The following is a 15,320-nucleotide window of genomic DNA, read 5'->3' on the forward strand; positions in this document are numbered from 1 at the left end:
GCAGCCTTACGTGCTAGCAATTGCCCTGGTTCCCCAGGCTGATACTCTAGGGTTTCTCTTCCCCAGCAAGGGACACTGTTCAAGCCCTTTGCTTTTTGCGTGTTATGTTACATGCCTCAAAAAAATCTGCTGCATGTGTTGCTTTGGAATTGCAGCTGGCAGGAGTGGAGGTGACAAGTGGCTGCAGTTCTCACTCTCTGGCACAGAGCAGAGCATGCTCTGGCAGGCAGCAAATGGTAAATAGACTTTTTTTTGGTCCAGGATGGAGCACCCCACCAACATGTTGTTCAACAGAAGTCTCTTTATATCAAAGAGATTATTAGAAGTTTGTTTCATCTCAGGTATGTCTTTGGCATTGTAGATAGTGAGGAACTGATGTTCAGGTCATAGTCTACTAAGTGGATATTTTTTCCTAAAATAAATATATCACCCGTCCAGACTAAATTTTTTTTCAGTGACTCGTAACAAAGTGAAACTCCTTCTTAAATGAGCTAATGGCTTGGTGTAGGTCTGTAATGAATCTCTGCCTGTCAGTGGGTTTGCTTTTCTTGGTCCACTCCAGTAATGTGTGTACCATAGCCTGAAAACCACCGGGTGGGTCACACCGAAGTCCAGGGACAGGTCAGGGAAGGCAAGGAGGCAGGGATGAAATCAGATTGCAAATATTCTTGGCAGTACTCTCAGCCCTTTAAAGAGGCTGTTGCTCGTCTGTTTACTAGTCATTTGTCTTCTGCTCCTGACTGCAGTGTAGGAGCATCTGACTATTATAGAAAAGATGTGGGATATCATACTGAAGCAACTAAAACAGAGTGGGACTTGTTCTTGGCATGGTCCAAAGCCTGTTAAAGCTGGTAACAATCTCTGCTTTCATTGCTCAGCCTTGCATAACACTATCCTCCATAAGAAACACTATGTTGGAACATATAAAGAGTCTGGTGGGTGCGTGTAAAGAGCCACAGGCTAAACAAGCCTGTGCGGTATTTACCAGAGGCTGCTTATATTCACTGAAGCTCCTTGTGTAGTATTTTTGCAGCCAGCCTGGCGGGAAGCAGCGTGTTTCCCTTGCTTCGGTGGATCAGCTGGCCACCATCCCGGGCTTCAGCTGGTGGGAGCTGGGGCTGTGGCATGGGGAGCACTGCAGGATCACAAGCATATGGGATATGCTGTGCATCTGAGTCCAAAGGGGTCCAGGCAGAATGTATTTGTGGTCCAGACAGTTTCTGGATTCCCTGACTTGGGTAGCTCTGGTTGAAGGGCTGGGTAGCAGCAGTGATGTGGCTAAGGAGAGCTGAGGAGTGCTTTCCCTGCATGCAGGCTGCAGCGCAGGTCACAGGGGTCTGTGTAGGAGGGAGCTTTGCTGTGGGCTGTGAGTACAGCAGGGTGGGCACCTGGGCCAGATGTGGGATCTGCCCAGCGATGACAGTGAGGGGCTCAGCACGGCTGGGCACACCTGCCTGGGATGCATGGGTAGCCCATACCGGCCCGTCTGGCTGCTGGTGGGCAAGCCAGCCCAGGGGCTGTTCATGCTCGCTGGTGGCCACAGCCTGGCTGGAGGTACAGGTCGCTGAAATCCACTGCACTTGAAGGGCTGTCTCTGTGGAGGTTTTGTGAGAGGTCACGGGTCTGCAATCGATATTTGAGACTCTGCATATGCTACAAGCTCACCCAGTCTATACTCATATTTCTGAATTAGCTGGAGCGCTGGAGGTCAGTTGCTGTGCTTCTGCATCACATGTGGAAGGACAGGCTGAGCTGGTACAAAGCTAAGCAGTATAGTCACCTGTTGTCATTGCTTTGGGCCAGCAAGGTGAGCTTGTCCTGGATCAGCAGAACAAGCAGAAGAGGGCTGAGGTAACAAAATCTCTAAAAGTTTCCTTGCCCTGTGTGGAGCTGAGCAGTCCTTGGCATTATTTTATACAAAAGACTAATCGTGACAGCTCCTAACTGCAGGGGATTTTCAGAAGCCTCTGGGGATTTTGTGTGAACATCTGTTTCTGGTAAAGCAGCTCCTTTTAAGAGTATGGCCAAGCAAACAAGTTATTTGTGAGTGCGGAGGCTTACACCGCTTCAGCTGCATTTGCCTGCATTTGCCAGGTGAAATCCTGCTGTTCTGTGTGCACAATGGTGGACACGTTCAAGGTATTTTTCTGCTGCAGTGTTCTTTGTTCTTGCTTGGATCTACAGGCTCCTGCTAGCCTTAGTTGTCTGGCACATTATAGACTGCCACCTTAGCCTTTCCATAATGAAGATATTCTTTGCCTGTTTGCTCATGGGTCTTCCCTGCACTCCAGAGGTTTAGAAGATAGAATGAGTTCAGGTTAAATTACATTAATGTGCAAATATGTACTGATTTCATCTACAGAGCACTCTTCCAGCTCCCTCCATAAAGCTGTACAAACAGCAGTAATCCGTACCACCCTGGACCTCATTAGTCACCAACCAGGTCTAAATTTCTCAGGTCAGGATGGTGAACTTGCTGTGACACTGGGAAGCGCCACCTTCAGGAGCATGGTGCTCTGATATTGGTGCTGCAGCAGGGGTGTAAGGTGTAGGGTGCTGGGGATTATCTCCTTCCTTGTTTCTCAAGCTCACCTTCACCTGCACACTGAACATCGCCAACGATGGGGCTTCACAGGAGCACAAGTGAGTATCGTGTTAACTTTCACTGGGTACTGGATGTGCAGGGAGGAGGGCAGAGGTGATGGTGATGTATAAAGCAGAGCTAAGTTTTGTTGATGGGAGAGATGCTCTTTGATGGACAGCCTTCATCTCATCAAAGGCTTTTGGCATATAAGAAAGTAAAGGAGTGCACTGCGAGAACACCACTGTAACTCTGTGCCATGACGTTCCCACTGTGGGGTTCCAGAGCTGGGAGCAGTGGGTGGATTTACCATGACACGCTTTCTTTGCCCAGGCTGCTCCCTAGCTGGCAAGGAACCCCTCTGCTCCTCCGTGACAGGAGGCACGTTGGAACAGATTTCTGCAGCAGCAGAACAAGCCTTCCTGAGGGTGCCTTAGCAGGGCTCTGCGCGGGGTTTGTAGCAGAGACGTGCCTTCCTGAAACACGAGGGTGTGAGTGAAACTGGGACAGCGATGGAGATGGCACAAAGTGCCTGCCTTGTGGTGTTGGGGCACAGACCTCGCTGCAGATCTCTGCAAAGCCCATTGATGACCTGGAGGACTTTTGTGCATCTAATATTGGAGTTATGCTGTGTCTTTGCAGGTGAAGGGCAGGGTCTTGCTGCACTGGACCTTGTTTTGATATGTGCTTTCTTTTCTCTAAGCCTGCTTTAAAGATGACTGTGTTCTTCCCTGGTGTCTGGGGAAAAGCACTGTTCGCTGAAGATGTTTTAGTGATGTAGGTGGGCAGTTCTGTAACAAACCCAGAGCCTTCCTTGCTGAGACCCCAAGACTGGTGACAGATGTCGGTGGGTGCCACCTCAGCTCTGGCTCAGGCAGCCAAGTTGGTGCAATGAGGTTTGCAGAGTTTAAATCATGGTTTCTTCTTAGAAGGTCATGTTCTCTGCCTGGCTTTCCTCTCATGCATGTGTACGCCAGCCGGTGTAGTGGTAAATCTCTGAAGAGGGAAAGCTGTAGGAGAGGATTGCCTGAAGCCTAAGCCACGTGGAATCCAGGATGAGGTATTTGTTTAAGCATCTCTGCTTTGTTTCTAGTGACCTCTGACTTGTGTAGTGCTGCAGGTGACCCTGGCAGGTAAGAAAAGCCACTTAGTGAAGAAGTGCATTTCTGCAGAGCGGCAGTAAGATTTCTTCCCTGCTTGCTCTTGTATCGCTGTACTATCTGTAAGCTGGATAAAAGCCTCAGAGGAATGATTGTCTGAGCAAGATTGAATCTGGAAGAGAGGCTCATGGATCCCAGGAATAAACTGGCTGTCAGAATGTAGTATTGACTTGAAGAAAGCAAGTCCTCGGAGGCACTATTGACTGTCATTACTGATGTAGTGGAGACTGCCTAAAGTGCCATTTCTTGAGAGTGGCATCATTTTTTGCTGTACTTTTTTTCTTTTTGTCTCCTCTTCTCTTTCTTGCTTTTGAAGAGGGTGGGCAGAAAACCAGCACTCACGTGTCATGAGTGAAATGAAAATACATGCTGAGCTGGAGCCTGCTCAGGGACTGGTTTCAAAATGCAGAGCAGGGAGGGGGTTCTGGAGGACTGGTGCCCCTCAGCACATACTCAGGCTGGAACTGAAAGTGTTTCCAGTCCTTGTTTGCAGAGAGCAAGCTCTCCCCTGCATTCACCCAAAGGCAGCCTTCTCACAGCAGGAGCTACGAGGCTTTTTCTTCCACCTGCCCCCATCAGACCAGGTCCCTGGCAGGAGGGGTCCCTGGCAGGAGGTGCAGCGCCAGGTCACAGGCAGCTGGGCAGAAACCTGGCCCCTGTGATAGAAAGTGTGGAGGGAGGAGGGTGAAGGATCTCAGCATTATTTTAAGACTTGGCAGAAATAGCTCCAGGGAAAGTGAACACAGCTGCTTCCCTCGTGTTTGTCACTGTTACTCCTCCTTCACTTGCTCTCCCAACGCTGAGCCTGAAACAATAGGGAAAAGAGCTCGTGGCCCTTTGGGAATGCTGGCCATTTCCAGCCCTTACAGTTAGGCTGGGCAGAGCAGCACTGATGGAAACAATGCTGTCCCAGCCCAAGGGGTCAGCTTGGTGTTTGGTATAGAAGTTTCAAAACAACTTGGTAGGCACGGATTTTGCTTTTTAATTTTTTTTTTCATTTTTTTCCCCCCCCTCTCTCCAAGGAAGCCCATCCACATTGCTTTGGTGGCATGCAAAAGGGGACATTTAAGTTCTCTGGCTTTAGTAATGCATTTCCTGAATTTCAAAAATCCCTCTTTGCAAAAGCTATTATTTTTGGTCGGCATTGTGTTTTCATTTGTCTGTTTTCAGACAACTTAACAACTGCCTCAGAACATAATGAATTTGGGCTGTGCATTCCACAAAGCAGCATCCAAAAAGTCCTCAAGAGAAGCATGTGGACACCTATTGTAGCTGTACAGCAACATTCCAGTTTCTCATGTACTTTCTGAATGGCACAGCCTGAGGATGATGAAAGCAATAATGCAATAGGCTTGTGCATGTTGGCACTTTCCTTACCCAGCATTTAACTTTGGACTAAGTGAGTTCTAAAGTCCTTCACCACTTAATGTGTTGCCTTTGGGATCTCAGTTCCCTATTAGTAGCCTACTGACCTGTTCCTGTGTCCTCATGTAAAATTGGGGTAGGATGGCAATATGTAGTAAATGGCAAGTAATGTGTGCACACAGACAACTATTCTTAGGATGTTGGATAAAAAGCTGTATTTGGGAAAAATGGACATTCCCATTCCCAAGGTAATGTGGGAGGGATGGGGAACAGATGCTGCCGAGGCTGTTGGAGTTACTGGGTAGTGCGAGGAAGACAAGGCAAAAGAAAGAGATTGAGAAAGGGTGAGGTAACATCCCCCTTCTGAGATAATGTCCCACCTCTTACCAAGGGATCCTCGCTCTGGATGGCATAGCTTTCAGGAGGTTCTGCCCCAAGGAGGGTGCCAGGCATTGCAGCTCTCCCAGCTGAGTGCCTGGCTTTCCCCTGTAGGGACGTGCTGGCTGGGACTGAGGTGACTCGGTGTTCAGATGTCTGGACGTGGTTTCGTGGTTTGCGGCAGAGGGTTTGTTGTGTTGTCCTTGACAGAGATGGGTTTGGATAGCCCCGTTGTCCAACTGCCTGGCTAAGGCTGAGCTGTAGGTAATCCTTGGTTCAGTCAGGTCAAGGAAGCACTTTGAAGAGACTGTTAAAATCACATTCTTGACTTGAGGTGATTTTTTCCCTTTTCTTCTTCCACAAGGAAGATGTTTTTTTGGAAGTGATTTTAGTGCTCATCCTTGAATTCTCTTTTCCCTTTATTTCCCCATCTGGATGCAGTTAGACTTTACATCCTCTCCGCTGTGACTCAGCGTGCCTCTGTGGCCTTAACCCCCAGGGCTCTGCTCCAGGGCTCCCTTGGAAGCGCCAGCCCGATGGAGCCTGTCTCCCTGGCAGCTCAAACCGGGCTTGGGAAACCAGGTCTTGCCCACCTAAGAGGCTGTCCCTTGTCTTCAAGGTACCTCTCAAGTTTTAACTCAAATCCTTGGAAATAGCTGGGGATCCAAGTTATCTGCAGAACTGACTCTGCTGCCATAGCAGCTGAGATCAGCTGGAAAGTTCAGCTGGACAGGAAAAAAAAATGGTAAAAAAAAAAAAAAAAAAAAAAAAAAGGCAAAACCTTTTTGGCCCTAATTGGAAACACTGGGGGAAAATAACTGAGAAATCCATGTTAAAGACTTAAGCAGCTCTGCTCATGGCTTGCCTAGAAGCCAGGGAGATACTCAGTGAAAAGGCTGTGGGGTCTCAAATCTGTTTGGTCCCTGGCAGGAGCTGCGGGCCTGGTCAGGTGGGTGGGTAGGGGGCAGAGCAGGTGGGTGGCTCTGGGAGAGGAACCCAGGACATGTTAGTCGGGAGTTTGCCAAGGTCACCCAGTGGGGTAGTGGCAGAAGTGGGAGTTGAACTGAGTCGTCTGGAGTTCCTGCTGGGAGGGAGGTGGGCCATCTCTCACTCCCAAGGGTCAGAGAGCAGACAGAGCATCCCCTGATGCCGCGGTCCTGGCACTGGTGGCTGCGAGGCTGAGGCGCAGCTGCCGAGGGTGTTTCACCACCACCGTGACACAAGGCAGTTGACTGCCTGGAGAAGTTCGCTGGAGCCCTGGCGGGGACTGCAGGTAGGAGTCAAGGCAGTGACAGGGCTGTTTAAAACACCCCTGCTGCTGACTTCTGGACAAGACTGGGAAAGGGAATTGAGTGGAAGTTTGTGGGAATTAGACACCTGACCTCCCCTTTGTGCCTTCGAAAAATGTCCATCCTGGATTGCTTTTTCCTCTGGAGGGGAAAGCTTTGTGCTCAGCTGTCCCATTACCCTGCAGCAGACAGCTAGATCTAGTTAATTTAAGTGCCTCTTAGTTCAGCTGAAACATATTTACAACGAGAATACCATTCCTGCTCACTGAACAGAGTCCTGAAAGCCATAGGCTCTTGCGTGAGAGATCCAATTAAAAGACAAAAGGAGAGGGCTGAGGTGAGTGATGCTCTCCCCACAAACTCTGGGAGGGGTTTCCTGCATAAGACCAACCTTGACCTTGAGCATTCCCAAGTCCTTTCCCTGGGTTGTTGACCCAGTATTCATAAATCATTCGAAGCATGAAGCAATCTTTTTATTTAATAAATAATTTTTTTAAAAAAGTAATTGGATTGACATAAATTAAAGCTGAGTTAACCTGTCTGGAATAATTGGATTGGTAATAATGGACAGCAGTGTGGATTGAAGTAGGTCACAGCTTAACCCGAAGGCCTGGAGAGGCTTCCCCCCCCCCCCTTCCTTTTTACTGTTTTTTTTTTCTTTCTGAGAGCACAAAGAGATGGGGAGGGAGGGAGCAGATCGCCGGTGTGTGCCTGTGTGTGGGGCTGCTGATGGCTGGGAATGGCTTTAGGGGCACTCCAGTGGCAAACGTTGGTGTTCCTGGGAATAAAGTTCCCGGGTTTGCTGCTGGTAAGCAATGGACAACTGTGACAGAAGCCGTATTGTACCTGGTTGCAGTGATGAATCATTTCACAAGGATTAATCCTACAGCCTTTCATGCTGCCCTGGTAGTGCTGAGGAGAGGGCGGCTGCAGGAGCAGGGCTGTGGGGTGGCGATGCACTGGGGTCTGGGGTGCTCCCTTCTTTCATTAGTGCGCCTGGAAATGCCCCCCAGGTGTTCTGTGTGTTGAAATTTGATTGGATTCTTCTTACATCCTTGGGTAATAACAACAATGATAAATAATCCATAATGTTGAATAAAATCAGGAGTTTTAATCTCAAAGTTGCTTAAAGCTAGTTTGCATTGCTCTGCTTCCGACTTGAGACTTCCAACACTCTTTAACTGCTGGTTAGAAGTGATGAGTACTGCAGGGATGCATCCAAAAGGAGTCAGTCCTCCAACCCCTTAAAATATCCCTGGCTTGGGAAGGAATTCTAGGATATTGCTCCAAATGTGTTGTGTGGGCCTCTCCCAAGGACTTGATTGGAAGCTTTGCTGTGGTAAACACCATATCCTTCACTCCAGTGAAACCCAAATCCATCAAGGCACAGATGTTATGCTAAGCACATGAGAAATCTCGTCCCCATTAGGGTAAAATCATTTCCAAAGGAACCACTTCTTCCCTGTCTCCTCAGCAAGGGTCACCTATAGGTTTCCCTCGGAGTGGCAGGAGTCCAAGAGTACTGCTCAGGCAGCTGAAAAAATGAGCTGCGAAGAAATCCTCTCAAGACGAAACCCTCCTCTGATCTTGAAGCAAGCGGGATATGGGGAATATGTGCTAAGGAAAGGTTCGTGCCCCTGCAGTGTGCCCTGGGAACGGCCGGGGCTGGAGAAGTGGGCATGCTGCAGACCTGGAGACTGCTCGGAGCTGCGCAGGGATGAGGTGGTGCGGAGCGGCCAGCCCTCCTCCTTCCTCCTTACCAGAACCATCCAGGGCTGTTTGCTTTGTTCTGTGGGAAGCTGGCAATGGTTATGTGGTGGCAGTAGTTGCTTTGTTAGGTGACATTAGCTGGACTGCCTTCAATTCTTGTAGCCAAATCCTGCTGCCTTTTCAAAATTGCATAAGTAGTTCTGATTGTCGTATTAAAAACACTTGCTGTGAGTAGCTGATTTGGAGCAGTGCTCTGTATGAAACGTGTTCTCAGTCATGCTGTATTACCTGCCTGGCAGGGAAAATAGATTTTGCAGAACTACACTACCAATCTAGAGATTTCTATCTGATCCCTGTGGGCCAGACCCTGATGCTGCTGGGTACAATGATAACATTCCCTGTTTTTTTGGTGGAATGCTGGATATGGCAGCCTGGCTTCCCTCAGCGTGGCTGGTCCCGCTGCACCTCGTGATGGGCGAGCAGGGCAGCTCATAGCAGAAGGACCGTCAGTCCCCAAGGGGGCTGGTGCAGATGAAGGACTGTTCCCTTCCAGGGCAAGGGAGGACCGAGGGAAGGGGCTGCTGCTGAGTCACCATCTGCTCCAGGGTAGTCCAGATAGATGCTTTTTTGCCTAGAGCTTATGAAAAAGTCACAGTGTGGACTTAAGTAATTAGGAGATGCATGGCTTTGGAGCAGAGAGTAATTTCTTTCCCTGCTGACCTTGGCTGATTAGCAAATATTTGGTATCATTTGTGGAATCCTATCAAAGCAGCCCAGATGTATTCATCTGCCTAAAAGCCTCCGGGGGATCTGTTCCCCCCCATGAGGGCACAGCCCATCCTTGCTCTTCAAAGCAGATTTTTTGATTAGCTGATGGGAGATGCATGTTTAAGATCTTATGGGTTTTGAAGCTTCCCCCTCCCCACCCCCTTTCAAAGAAGGGAGAAACTTAACATCACACTAGTCCCTTTGTGGCAGTTCGGAAGTTAAATTTGCCAGGACCATTATCTTTAACAGCTGCTGCTGTCTGACAGATTGAGTTTATAGTCAGTCTTATAGGCACTAAAATCACTTTTATCCTTGTGGGTCCAATTTCAGAGCTGTTCAATTTATTATCTCTAAGAGCTTAACAGCTGTTCTCCCCACTCCCTCATACCCCCCTGCCCCTCACTCCCTCTTGCTCCCCAAAGCTCAAACCTGAGGGTCACCCTGTAATCCTGGAGGCAGAAGCAGGGATGTGCACGTGCTCTCTCAGCAGCTGGTGGAGCTTTGCTGCAGGCAGGCACCCGCTGCTGATGAGAATCCCTTGCTCCTGCGGTTTTTTTCTGTTAAGCAACAGCATCATGCCAGTGTTGGGTTGTCTTGGCCATGGCAATGGTCAGAAGAGCTGTTCCTTTCCGTACCGCAGCAGAGAGGAAAGGAGCTGCCATGGGGATGGCAGAGAGTCAGCATTGCTCTTACACTTAGAGCTTTATTTCTAAGCAAATAGAAAATTAAAAGAACGATGGATTCAATTAGAAATGACACATTAAGATGTGTTTCCTCTGTGAATCTTTGGTTTTTTTTAAAAAATATCTGAAGCACACATCTAGTAACAGGGAGTTGCCAGCTTGCAATCTGCTCTGTCATTTTTGACTGCTTCAAAATCCTGTGTTTCTAGCCTGTAGTGCTGGTGCCTGGCTGATGTGCTGCCCACAGCCTCAGACTGGAATTCTAGCTCTTTCCTCCTTCTGGTGGTGCTGAGCCGTGCTGAGCAAGGATGCTCTCTCTCCTAGCAGTTCCTGAGATTGGTAGCTTTTTCCCCAAAGGCAGGTTCCCACCCCAAGTTTCCGCTCTCTGTACATGAGCTGACCCAGTCTGTGCGTACAGCTCGTGCCCTGCTGCAGTGTTGGTTGGTGTCCTGCTCCGTGCCTCAGCTGGAGGTAACAAACTTTTGTCTCCATGGCTGATGAGGGCACCACGTACTGCTGCAGCACAGTCAGCTGTGTTAATGGACCAAAGGGGAGCTTGCTCTTGCTGCAATTGCTTCCTTCTCAGGAATGGCACACATTTTCTCTACCACCTTTCTTATCTGCCCCATCCCCTCATTTTACTTGCAGGTCTGCAAAAGCATTGATTTATTGTGTGAGTAGACACTGTGATGATGAGATGTATTGTGAAAAACTGCTGAAAATTAGTAGTGAGACTTGTAAGATGGTTTTCATTTATTTCCCTGTAGTGGTGGTACATGATCTGTTACACCTTGGCTTGGGCTAAGTTTCCCTGAAGTTAATGGGAGGTTTCCTGTTGACACACTGTAGTCTTTGGATCAGACTTGTTGAGTTTTGGCACTTGTGAAGCGATAGCAAAATCTCAGCAAGTCTTGTGGCACAAAGGAGACTATTCAGACCTGTCACTGAGTGCCTGTTTCATTCTTTTCATCTTCTCCTTGGTTCTATTCAAGTTCTTGTGCTACTCTTGTTCCAGTGGTGCCTGAGTGCCCTCCAATGGTGCTAATGCTCCCACAAAGAGATAATAATGGTACCCGCCTGCTTCAGAGGGTCCCTTTCTGCTCTGCTTCATTTCCCTTCCACCTTGCAGACAGTCTGATTATACCCCGTGGCTATTTCTCCTCTCTTGTCAGCTTCAAAAAGGAAGAATGAAGTCATTAGAAACCAACGAAAATGTTAATTGTATCATAAATCTCTGAACAGAACAGCATTTCAGCAGTTTATTCTGATTTGGGTGTGTGGCACTGCAGCTAAATCTGCTTTTCTTTTTCCTCTAAGTCATTGAAAAGCTCAGAAAAGATGGAGGGGGCAGCCTGGTTTGCCAGAGCTACATGCAATGTCAAACTGGGGTGCAGAATTTCAGCATTTAAAACTTAGACCTAATTTAGAAGCAATATTTAAGCAAGTGCTGAATAAATTCTGTAAAGGAAAAATGGTTTTCCTTTTTATTAGGCTAAAGTAAGCATTTGCATGCTTTTTTTGTGTGTGTGCATGTATGTTTCTGGAATGGCTTCACAAGCCAGTGGGACTGAGCGTGCGTCCAGCATAGAAGCATCTCTTCAGAAGCATTGGGCTGACACATCTCCCTAGCAGAGGGAAGGCATCAGCGATGAGTGTGGTTATGTGGCCATGGGAATTACTCATTGTGTCAAGGAAACTGCAGAATTGCCTTTAAAAAAAAAGAATCTGGAACTGTAGCAAGGAGCTCTGGACTTGGAAGAAAGGCTGGGGGCAGAGGAGTGCTGCCAGCTCCCCTTGCAAAGGCCACCAGGGCAGGTCCTGGAAACAAGCTGGCAATCTTGGAGGGACTTTAATCCATGGTGTAAGTGGTGCAAACCAGGGAAATTGCAAACCAGGTGCAAACAAGGGAAATTACGGAGGTGATTTCACACAGATAGAACAGGGAAATATGGTCTACATGCGCTCAAGGAGTGTTGTTTGCTTGTGGCCATGTGGTTATAGTAGAGGACACTTTCCCTTCAGGCCAGTGTCTGTCTGGAGCTCCTGCCTACGCTGAGCGCCTCCTCCACCCTGCCCTGGCCAGAGCTGGGGTTCAGCTGCAGTGAGGACCCCAGCCCCAGCTGCACTGACCAAAGCCATGAGCCTGCTGGCCTCTGGCACCGGGGGGGCTCCCAGCTCCCACCCTTGCAGGTGGGTGGGCGGCGGGGGCTGCGAGGTTGGGGGGCATGCCCGCTGCTCAGCCCTCCCCCTCGGGGCAGCCCGGTGACATCAAGCCCAGTGCCGTCTTCCCACCCTCCAGTCGGCCGTTCTCCACCCAGCACGTGGGGCTGGGGGTGTGCTTCGTGCTACCACCACCGCCTTTCTCCCCATTTCAATCCCTATCCAGGCTGCGGCCAGCCCCTGGGAGAGGAGGGAGGGGAGGGGAGGGTTAATCCAATCCTTTTATCTTGCCCTTTGTCTAATTAAAACCACAACAAATGGCACAGTTTAGGTTTAAATGTAATTGTGTTTAATGAAACATTAAGGGCAATTAAAGGAGTTACCGTGGCAGCCTCTCTATACCCTCCAGGGCTATAATGGTCTGATGAAGTGCTCTTATTGGCTCTCTTGGCAGGGGGCTGTTAATTGCATTAGAAACTGATAGTGGTTTTCTTTTAATACTGAAGTTTCCCTGGTTATCCATCTCGAGGCACTGGTGTGTGATGGGTTTCTGCAAGCTGGGAGCAGCCCATGGGTGCGCTGGCTGCCCGGGGGGAAAGGGGCAGGGGGGCTGCGGAGGGGGCCCTCGGCAGAGCCCCCCGGCTTTCGTCCGCACAGCCACGGGGCTGGGCACCCGGGGAGGCCCTGACGTCTGAGTGCCCCTCCTGGCCTAATTGTTATCATCCTGGCCTAACTGTTATCACCCTGGCTTCATTATTAATGGGATGTTTTTTTCCCTGGAAAAGGTTGTCTTGATATAGTTGTTAGCTTGAGAGCTGTCGGCAAAAGGGACGCCTATTGTGTAAACCTAGATGAATCACGCCTGTAAATATTGTGTATTTACTATCAATCTCAGACTTTCAAAAGAAAGTCTCAGCACCTAGAGGTCATTGCTGGAGATTTCACATACACACAAAAAAACTTGTCACCTTCCTCTTTAAGATGCAGCCTGAATTTAAAGGCAGTTCCTTGCATTTTAGGACTTTGACTCATGGCTGACTCATACTGTTTTTAAAAATACAGATGGGAGTTGGCAAAAGCGAGATAAACTGAGGCACGGAGGGAGGGAGAGGGCAGCCCCGGTGCTGGCGAGGCGGATGAGGTCAGGTTTCTCCCCCACCACCCCCAGAGGTGGCACAGAGGGGACCAGGAGCGGAGCTGGGAACAGGATGCCCAGCTCTAATCACTTCCCTGCATCTTGAAGAAATAAGCACTGTTAAAGCAGCAAAATAAATACCGAGTTTAAAACTGGGGGTGTAAGTAGACAGCAAATAGCCCCCTTGCAGAAGCAGCGCTAATGGGGGCAGGCTGGGCTTTTCCTTTGTCCCTGTCACCTCTCTAGGTAGAAACCATGGCTTGAAACCAAGGTGAGGTGCTGCCTCCCCTCCACCGTGCAGGCTTGACAGCAGCTTTGTGGCAGCAAGGCTGCCTTCACATCCCTGACAGGATGACTGCTCTGTAAATCTTGGTAAAAGATGTCACAGCAACGTGTCCCCCAGAGACTAGGAGGGGAAGGGAATGATATATGAGAGAAACCTGTCTCTAGAGTCCTGTCATCTATTTCTCAAGTCTTAAGAAAATGCTGCCACTGCGCTGCCTCCATTTATCTCAAGTAAATATGGGTAGAAACTTCTAAAATAAGAGGCCTGTAATTTTTTTTTTTCCTGGCAGAGGTTATTTTTAACACCAAAGACTTTTTCTTTCCTCCTCAGCACATTTTCCAGTTGCTTTCACAAACAAATAACTTAGTGCAGCCCCCTGTCTCCACCTGCTTCCTGCCCCGTTCAGCACGTGCTTCCTGAGCCTGGGGGTGGGGGGGGAGGCGGCCACTTATCTCGGCCTCCAACAGCCCCTCGCGACGCTCTGGCCTTGCCACAGCTGCGAGGGGCAACAGATGGGCTCTTATCGGTGCCGTGCAGCCGAGGAGCCAAAGCCCATGGAGATGTGGGACTGACTCACGTTCGCTCAGGAAACTTATGGCTGAACAGGAGCTAAGTCCTGTTCACTTTTTTTGAGGGGGTAGGGAACTGTGAATTTAACATAATAACTGTATTTCTGGATTTTTGGGTTATGGCTTCCCTTGCCAACCGTAGTGAACTGACTTGCTCTGAGGGTTTGTTCTGCTGGGGGTGTGTTTGTGTGGCTGTTTGTGCCGCAGGTGCCTGTGGCTTGTGATGTAGGTGCCGTACCGCTGCTGGTGAGCTGGAAGTGCTGTGCTCATGGACTCTTGGGGATACAGAGGGCAGTGGTCACCAAGCTTATCATCAACCTGCCCTGGTCCCCAGCGATGGGAAGGATGGAAAGACCATCCTTCCTCTTTCCTGGTGTTGAGATAGGCAAGGAGGTATATCAGGGGCTGTTGATGTTTTCCCTTAAAAAGGATTTTTTCCCCAATCCAAAAGTATTCTGAAAGTGTTTCTACCTGCAACTTCTGTTATTTCTTTTCCAAACGTTGTGGCTGCTAGGTGCCTGGACTTGTTTGTCCTTAGCAGCAAGAGACCAAAGAAAACAGAAGTGCTAACCTGAGTTTATCCTGCCCTGGGGGAGCTGGTGGTAGGTCTGCCCATGCCATGATGAGGTGCTTTGAATAGCAGCACAAAGAGGTTTTGTCTTGCTCTCCCCCATCCCTTTGTGCTTGAAGAGGTCTGTGGCAACAGGCAACTTTCTCTAAGGACAACTGATTTTGCCCTTCACAGGGATTCAGGGCCGATCCTTGATCTGGGATGACTTCCCTTGCTCCTAGGGAAGCTTCAGGGACTGTTATGTTTTGGTTTACTGCTTGTTTTCTTTTTTCTTCCCCCTTTTTCTTGGAGACAGAAGGCTGTTCCGCAAATCCCTCACACTTCAACTGTGCTCTGAGATCCCTTGGTCCACCTGTCCTAGCTTCTCCTTGGACCATTGCTCTCCTTGTGATACTGGCCTGTAGGATGTGAAAAGGTGACAGGGAGGGCAAAATAGATCGCCCCTGCGTTGGGTGCGCTGAGTCCCACCGCCACAACTGCCCTTGGCTCTGGCAACACACCAGTTCTGTGTGCTCCTGCAGCGGTGCTGCGGGAACAGGGACAGGGCATTCACACTGCTTAAGTAAAACATAATGATTTAAGTTTTATTTAATTTAAACAATAAAATGGCCATTAAACAAGTTATGCATTGGCCACCTTACCATGCCCTCTAGCGCTAATCCTGA

Source organism: Falco rusticolus, chromosome 1, assembly GCF_015220075.1.
Source record: "Falco rusticolus isolate bFalRus1 chromosome 1, bFalRus1.pri, whole genome shotgun sequence".
NCBI classification, from domain to species: domain Eukaryota; kingdom Metazoa; phylum Chordata; class Aves; order Falconiformes; family Falconidae; genus Falco; species Falco rusticolus.